The sequence below is a fragment of the Lutjanus erythropterus genome, chromosome 17 (assembly GCF_056507025.1).
Source record: "Lutjanus erythropterus isolate fLutEry1 chromosome 17, fLutEry1.hap2, whole genome shotgun sequence".
Classification (NCBI taxonomy): domain Eukaryota; kingdom Metazoa; phylum Chordata; class Actinopteri; order Lutjaniformes; family Lutjanidae; genus Lutjanus; species Lutjanus erythropterus.
The window spans coordinates 244,377-252,666 of NC_139333.1; positions in this window are offsets into that span (position 1 = coordinate 244,377).

Below are 8,290 nucleotides of genomic sequence, written 5' to 3' on the forward strand. Positions count from 1 at the left end.
GTGAGGTGATGATGATGTCATGGGACGGATGTGATACGCTGGTTCAAGCAACCGTCAATCATACTGATGGGCATCATGTCTTTTAACTGACTGTACGTATTGATTGTGTCGTTTTTTCTGCCCGCTGTGCGCCGTGACTCCTGCAGGCGAACACTGAGGTGACGCTCGGCCGCAGATCCAGGAAACACGCTGGAACGATGCTGGTTGTAGTGGCAGAGCGATGCCGTGGTACCTGAGCTGTATTTGAACGCAGCGTCTGCAGGTGACTTCTTCTCCTCTCACTTCCCACGCAGTTCTTCTCTTCATCCGCTTCATCCTCCAAAGTTGCTGCTGTCTGTCAGACTCCAAGATGGCCGCCTCACTTTTTTGACTCCACCCTCTGTTGGCGGCTCATCGAAAACAACGTTCTTTGAAAATATGCCATTATTCTGGTCGCTGCTGGAATCTAACAGAAGACCGCTACACGCTGTTGATCTGTTTTTTCATAGGTCGATTAAATCGTTATCGTCCCTGCTCGTTGTGAAGGACAGACCGTTGCTATGGACACAGTTCTGATCGTGGACTTTGGAGGAAAAATAAAATAATTTATAATTCATATTTTGTGTCACATTCTGAATGTCTGTGGTCAGTAACGATGTCACTGACGAGTCGTTGCTGTGAGTCTTCGTCCAGTGTGAGGACACAGCGTCTCTGTGTCTCTGTCCTGTCTGGAGACTTTCTTTGTTTTCAGGATTTTTCTCTGGAAGTTTGTTTCATGTTGTTGGACTGAGTTACAGTAAATCTCGCCGCCTGCAGCCTGACTCACTCACTTCCTTCCTTCCTTCCTTCCTTCCTTCCTCAGGGTGTCTCCTCTCATGCATCTTCTCGTCTCACAGTTTTACTTTGACTTTCTTAGGATTTCCTCCGTTTTCCCGTTTTTAATCCAGAGGGAATTCCCCTCAGAGGGTCAATCCATGATGAGTCACATGATGTTGAAGCAGTGGTTTCTGGGATTTGGATTCTTCTGTGGTGACTCACTGCGTGAACGCTGTGTGTGGGTTTTACACTTCTAAAGGGATGTAAATGTCAAGAACGCAAAGTTCATTCGAACAATAAATGTGTCAGATCTGTGATGAAATGTGACCGTCAGTCATCAGGTTGGTGTTTTTCTCACCTGCTGTCACACCGATGACACCGATGACACCTCATACACTCACCTGATTTCATCACAGAACCTTTGATGTTCTCAGTTTCCAACATTGACTGTAAAAACTCTCAAATTACAACATCAAAGAAAAACGTTTACAGTTTAATGCAGGACGTGCTACAAAGTAACTGAGTACATTTACTCTCAGTACTTAAATAGAGATGTACAGCTACTTAATTTAAAGGGACAGTTCACCTTATTTAAGTATTTAATATACAGTCTTAGATATAAAGGTGCTAACTAGAATCATATAGGGTTCTGTGGCTTGTTTCTTCAGAAGAACCCTTTTTGGTTCCTATTAGAACCTTTTACAAAGGGTCCATTTAGAACACTTTTAGGGAAGTTCTACCTAGAACCCAATGTAAAGGGTTATACCTAAAATCATTTGTGAAAGGTTCCAGCCAGAACCCTCTGGAAGTTCTACAGACAGCCTTTTTATATTCCAAGGGTTTCATCTAGATCACACCTTGGTGGTTCTACAGAGAACCCTTTTATATCACGGCACAAAGCAGCCTTGATCTTCTTGATGTTCTTCATCTGTTTGGAACAGTGAGAGTGACACGTCAGATTATTTTCTATTCGTGGAGAACATGAGCCTCAGCATCAGTAAACACTGAGGATCCTGAACGCATCACACAGAGAACAGACTTCAGGTCAGTAGAACGTTGTGAGACGTGTGGCAGCTGAGGACTCAGAGGTGTAAATGTTGGTCCTTCTTTAACTGAACATGCAGACAGTAGAGACGGACAGTAGAGACGGACAGGACGCCACGCTGGACATAAAAGGTTCTTCTGCAGGACATGATGAAATCTGGTTTTGTAAAGAAGGTACTTCTGTTTGTTGTTGTTCTGTGAAAAGATTATGAAGTGGATTAGATTTCTGAGTGGAGTTTTTGATAAATCATTCTTGTATTTATTTTTTTGTCCCCATGTGACGTAACACTGTTCCACTTTTCTCAATAAGATTTTGCTAAAAATCCTGATTCATCTGCTCCTTTTTTCAGAAAATACAAAGATTTTAAAGTGAACAAACTTGTGTTCGTGTTTAAATGAGTAAAAGTTAAATGAGAGACGTCCCTGAATCAAAGACGTGTGTCAGTGTCTCAGTCTGTTTACTGTCACTCATTCAGTTTGATCACCACTGAATCCTGATACCTTGAAGTTTGTCCATAGTTTCCTTCATAAGACCACAATCTTTTAACTTTTTATTATTTTTATTGTCTTTTGTATATTTATAATGTGCATTATCATATTTAATCTGTAATAATATTCATTATTCACAGTGATAATTATTTTCAACGATCCTACATATTTATTCATTTTGTTTTATATTTGGATCCTATTTTATTCTGAACTTAATGAATTTTCTCTACATGTTTGTTGTTGTTTTTTTTTCTAATATCAGCTGTTAGTCTGTGTTGTTAATGTTGTTAATAAATATTATTATCCTCCAGACAATGAGACGTTTGATCATATTCTTTTTTTTCTCACAGTATTTTGACTTTAATTGTGAAACATCAGATTTTGTAGATTATTAACTTCCATCATCCTCGGAGCAGAAACTTCATCACTTCATCTTACAGAGAGAATCTAAACCTGAATCAAGTTTTATTTAAGACTGAATGAAAATAAAGGATTTGGTTCCTGAGGAAGATTCTGCTGCTTCATCATCATCAGTCAGTAGAACTCTGTTTCTATTTTCACCCTGAGACGTGAATCTTTGATCAGATCGATATCGTGTGGACGCCAGCAGAGTTCACGACATTTCATCTTTAAGATTTAACCAAACTTTTCTCCAGAACACAGAGAACATCACCTGCAGTGACACTTCAGTTCCTCTGTTCTCCTGACGTTCTGTGGAAAGAACAAAGTTCCTTCAGGAGAAAGAATTTCACTCATGATTCTTTTTCAACTGGAGCCTCGGGGGTCACATGACTTCCAGTAAATGAGCTCTGAGTGTGTGTGTGTGTGTGTGTGTGTGTGTGTGTGTGTGTGTGTGTGTGTGTCTCTGTGTGTGTGTGTGTGTGTGTGTGTGTGTGTGTGTGTGTGTGTGTGTGTGTTGGTTTCTGGTAAGTTAATCGTTCCATTTCCTGTCTTTTCTGCTGCTGCTGATAAAACTCCCGTTGGTTCCACGTTCTCTCATTAATGAACAAATATAGACATCAGATTACAGCTGTCTGATGATGATGATGATGATGATGATGATGATGATGAAGTCATATTAGGGCTATGGATGGTAACAATTAATCAATGATCGATTAATCGGTTGTTAAGAATTTGATTGATCATCTGAATATGTAGCTGTTTATATGTTCGATACACTCTGTGGTTCTACCCAGAACAATCTGCTTATGAAGAACCCTTTTTGGAAGAAAGAGTTTGTCAAAGGTTCTTTATGAGACCGTTAAAAGAGTTCTTCAAGGATTGTTGAAATCCTTGTTGCCTGTTGGCTGTTAGCTGTTGGCTGTTAGCTGTTAGCTGTTAGCTGCTGGCTGTTAGCTGTTAGCTGTTGGCTGTTAGCTGTTAGCTGCTGGCTGTTAGCTGTTAGCTGTTAGCTGCTGGCTGTTAGCTGTTGGCTGTTAGCTGTTAGCTGTTGGCTGTTAGCTGTTAGCTGTTAGCTGTTGGCTGTTGGCTGTTAGCTGTTAGCTGTTAGCTGTTAGCTGTTGGCTGTTGGCTGTTAGCTGTTGGCTGTTAGCTGTTGGCTGTTAGCTGTTAGCTGCTGGTTGTTGGCTGTTAGCTATTAGCTGTTGGCTGTTAGCTGTTGGCTGTTAGCTGTTAGCTGTTGGCTGTTGGCTGTTAGCTGTTAGCTGTTAGCTGTTAGCTGTTGGCTGTTAGCTGTTAGCTGTTGGCTGTTAGCTGTTGGCTGTTAGTGCCGCCATATCTAATCTGCAATGCTGTGAGTGTCTGTCGACCAATCAGAGTGGCCATAAGAGTCATGTGGCATGCGTAACAGATGGATCTCGGTCTCCAAATGCTGTGTGTAAAGAACATGAGGCTTATCTTATTAGAACTACTGAAGAACCCAGAGTGAGAACAGAAATATTGGATTATTCCACACTACAGTTGTTTTGTTTACATACTTACACGTCCTGTTTGTTTTTGTGGACCGGCGGTGATGTCAGACCAAAGTCCAGGTGTGTTAACCTACTTTTGAGAGCGAGAGAGAGAGAGAGAGAGAGAACAACTGTACACAAGAAAAAAAAATAATACTGACAAGAAAAAAAAAAAAATTAAATAAATAAATAAATAAATATATATTTAAAAATAGAATAAATAAAAAGAGTCACTTCAGTGCAGTGAGACAAGAATCATGTGCAAATAAAAATATTATACAAACTGAAAAGAAAAGGTACAAATCAGGAGTAATAAAGTGCAGTCAGAGTTCAGAACAAGTTAAAGGGATAGTTCACCTAAAAATAAAAATGATCATTATCTCCTCACCCTCAAGCTGATTGAAGGTCAAGTTTAGTTTTTCTAGTCAACAAAACACTCAACAACAACAACAACAACAACAACAACAACATGCTTATTTAAAAATGTTATTCCTCTGCAGAGCACATTTATCATGTTTTATCACGTTTACCAAATTGTTGAAACAAAATGTTTCAGATGCATCCATGAGATCAGCTCAGATCCCTGTTCCTGTCCTTCTGATTGGCTCAGCTGATCCCGCTAGAAGGACAGAGACCACCAAGGCTGAATGTCCAAACTCAGAGGATCTGACAGTTTGTCCATTCTGTGATTCTTGAACTGAAAGAGAGAAAATAAAACCAGAGACACTTTTCAACCTGTTGAGTTGTTTTTAAGTTTCATGACGTGATGCATTTAATGACCTGCAGGAGTGGCTTCAGTTTAATGTTGCTGTTCAAACATTAAAGAACAATAAGTGTGTGTGTTTGGTCAGCATGGTGTGTCATTACACACACACACACACACACACACACACACACACACACACACACAGATAACACACACACACACACACACACACACACACACACACACACACACACACACACACACACAGAGAACACACACACACACACACACACACACACACAGACACAGAGAACACACAAACACACACACACACACACACACACACACACAGAACACACACACACACACACACACACACACACAAACACAGACACACACACACACACACACACACACACACACACACACACACACACAGACACAGACACACACACACACACACACACACACACAGACACAGACACACAGACACACACACACACACACACACACACACACAGACACACACACACACACACACACACACACACAGAGAACACACACACACACACACACACACACACACACACACAGACACACACACACACAGACACACACACACAAACACACACACACACACACACACACACACACAGAGAACACACACACACACACACACACACACACACACACACACACGCACACAGACACAGACACACACACAGACACAGACACAGACACACACACACACACACACACACACACACACACAGACACACAGACACAGACACACAGACACACACACACACACACACACACACACACACAGAGAACACACACACACAGACACACACACACACACACACACACACACACACAGAGAACACACACACACAGACACACACACACACACACACACACACACACACACACACAGAGAACACACACACACACACACACACACACACACACACACACACACACACACACACACACACACACAGGTTATCAGTAAGTGTCAGAGGGAGTTTTTTTTTATTGGATTCAACAAGGAAACAGTTTGAGGTCAGTCAGTTTATCTGATGTTGATCCAACGTTCCAATATTTACTGACCTTTAAAATCTGATTGGACTCTTTTCTCTGTTTAACTGTATTTTTTTTCCCACAAACGAGTTCAGACAGAAACATTTTGGATCAGGAACTCTGAGATCTAACAAACACACGTTATATTTATAAATAAATATTGATAATATCATCACAATTGATGTGTTGATGAAAAGCAACACATCAACAGCAGAAGCAGAGTTTGTTCTCCGTGTGAGAAGAACTGAAACAGTATTTTTATTAGAACAAACCCTGAAACCACGTCCAGCACTCTGAAACAAACTGTGAGACAGTTGGACAGTTACGTCTCGCTGTCTCTGGATTCAGGAGGGAAACATCAGTATCAGACTGAATGAACATTTCTGCTGATGATGCTTCAGTTCTGATCACATGACACAAGTACGTCTGCGATGGTTTTTTTTAAATCCCAAAGTGTCTGTTTACTCTGATTACCCTCAAAGTTACAGATTTGATCGTCCAGCTTTAGAGCTGTCGTGCTGATCATTATGTAAATCATGTGGGAAAGCTTTGCATTTTATATTGTAAAATATTGTCTTTAATTTTGAAAAGCTCAATATTTTATTTTGAAAAATCTAGTGTATCATTTTGTATTTTGTGACAAAGTTTCCCAGATGTTGAACTTTTTATGTTTGACGTGTTCTAAAAATTCTGAATACGTTCTAAAAAAGTTTTCAGGAACAGTGAGTGAAATATGAGAAAACAACAAAATAAGAAACAACAGTTTTAATTTGGTTTAAAAGTTTATTGTCAGATCAGTTTTCATGTTTCATTCAGTCACATTTAATTAAAAATTCACTAAACAACTTCAGCACCTTCACAGGTCACTTCACTTCCTCTGACATCACTTCCTGCGAACCACCTGACATCACTTCCTGTGAACCACCTGACATCACTTCCTCTGATCCACCTGACATCACTTCCTGTGAACCACCTGACATCACTTCCTGCGAACCACCTGACATCACTTCCTCTGATCCACCTGACATCACTTCCTGCGAACCACCTGACATCACTTCCTCCTCCTCTGATCAAACATCTCAGTGTCTGTTCATAAACTGTTATAAATACAGATATTAAAGGGATATTTCAGTAAAAACCAGCTGCTCAACAGATTCCTTCGTTCAGTATGAACATTTTTCTGATTCCTCAAAGATGATTCATGAATTCATCTTTAACAACGCAGCCGCACATGAAAAATGATTAATGCTCAATGTTAAAATGAAATCATCTTTCTCCACTGTCAACATATTACAGTCTCACAGGCCTCATTAATTTAATCAGCCCTGCTTCAGATTAATAAATAAATAAAGCAATCAATAAATATTTATATTTATATAAATATAGACAGTAAATGTAATTAATGTCCAATACCTTCATCTTTTAATGTAAAAGACGACTGGAAGTGACATTTTCTGTTCATCTGCACTTCAGAGAAGCTGAACTGAACTGAAAATCACAAACTTATTGATCGATTTATAAACTTCATCAGTGAGTTTGATTTGTTGTAAAAATGTCTTTGTCAGTTCAGAAACGTCTTGTTCCAGTCAGAAAAGTTCCAAAACCAAATATTTTAGATCAGGTCAGAAATTATTGATTTCAGAACGTCTCCATCAATCCAGGACCTCTTGGCAGTCCCTGGGTTGTCCATCAGGTCAGGACGTTTTTGTCAGTCCAGTACGTCTCCGTCGGTCCAGGACATCTCCATTTATCCAGGACATCTACATCTGTCCAGGACATCTCCATCGGTCCAGGACATCTACATCGGTCCAGGACATCTCCATCGGTCCAGGACATCTACATCGGTCCAGGACATCTCCATCGGTCCAGGACATCTCCATCTGTCCAGGACATCTCCATCGGTCCAGGACATCTCCATCTGTCCAGGACATCTCCATCGGTCCAGGACATCTACATCGGTCCAGGACATCTCCATCGGTCCAGGACATCTCCATCTGTCCAGGACATCTCAATCGGTCCAGGACATCTCAATCGGTCCAGGACATCTCCATCAGTCCAGGACATCTCCATCAGTCCAGGACATCTCCATCAGTCCAGGACCTCTTGGCAGTCCCTGGGTTGTCCATCAGGTCAGGACGTTTTTGTCAGTCCAGTACGTCTACATCAGTCCAGGACATCTCCATCGGTCCAGGACACCTCAATCTGTCCAGGACATCTCCATTGGTCCAGGACATCTCCATATGTCCAGGACACCTCAATCTGT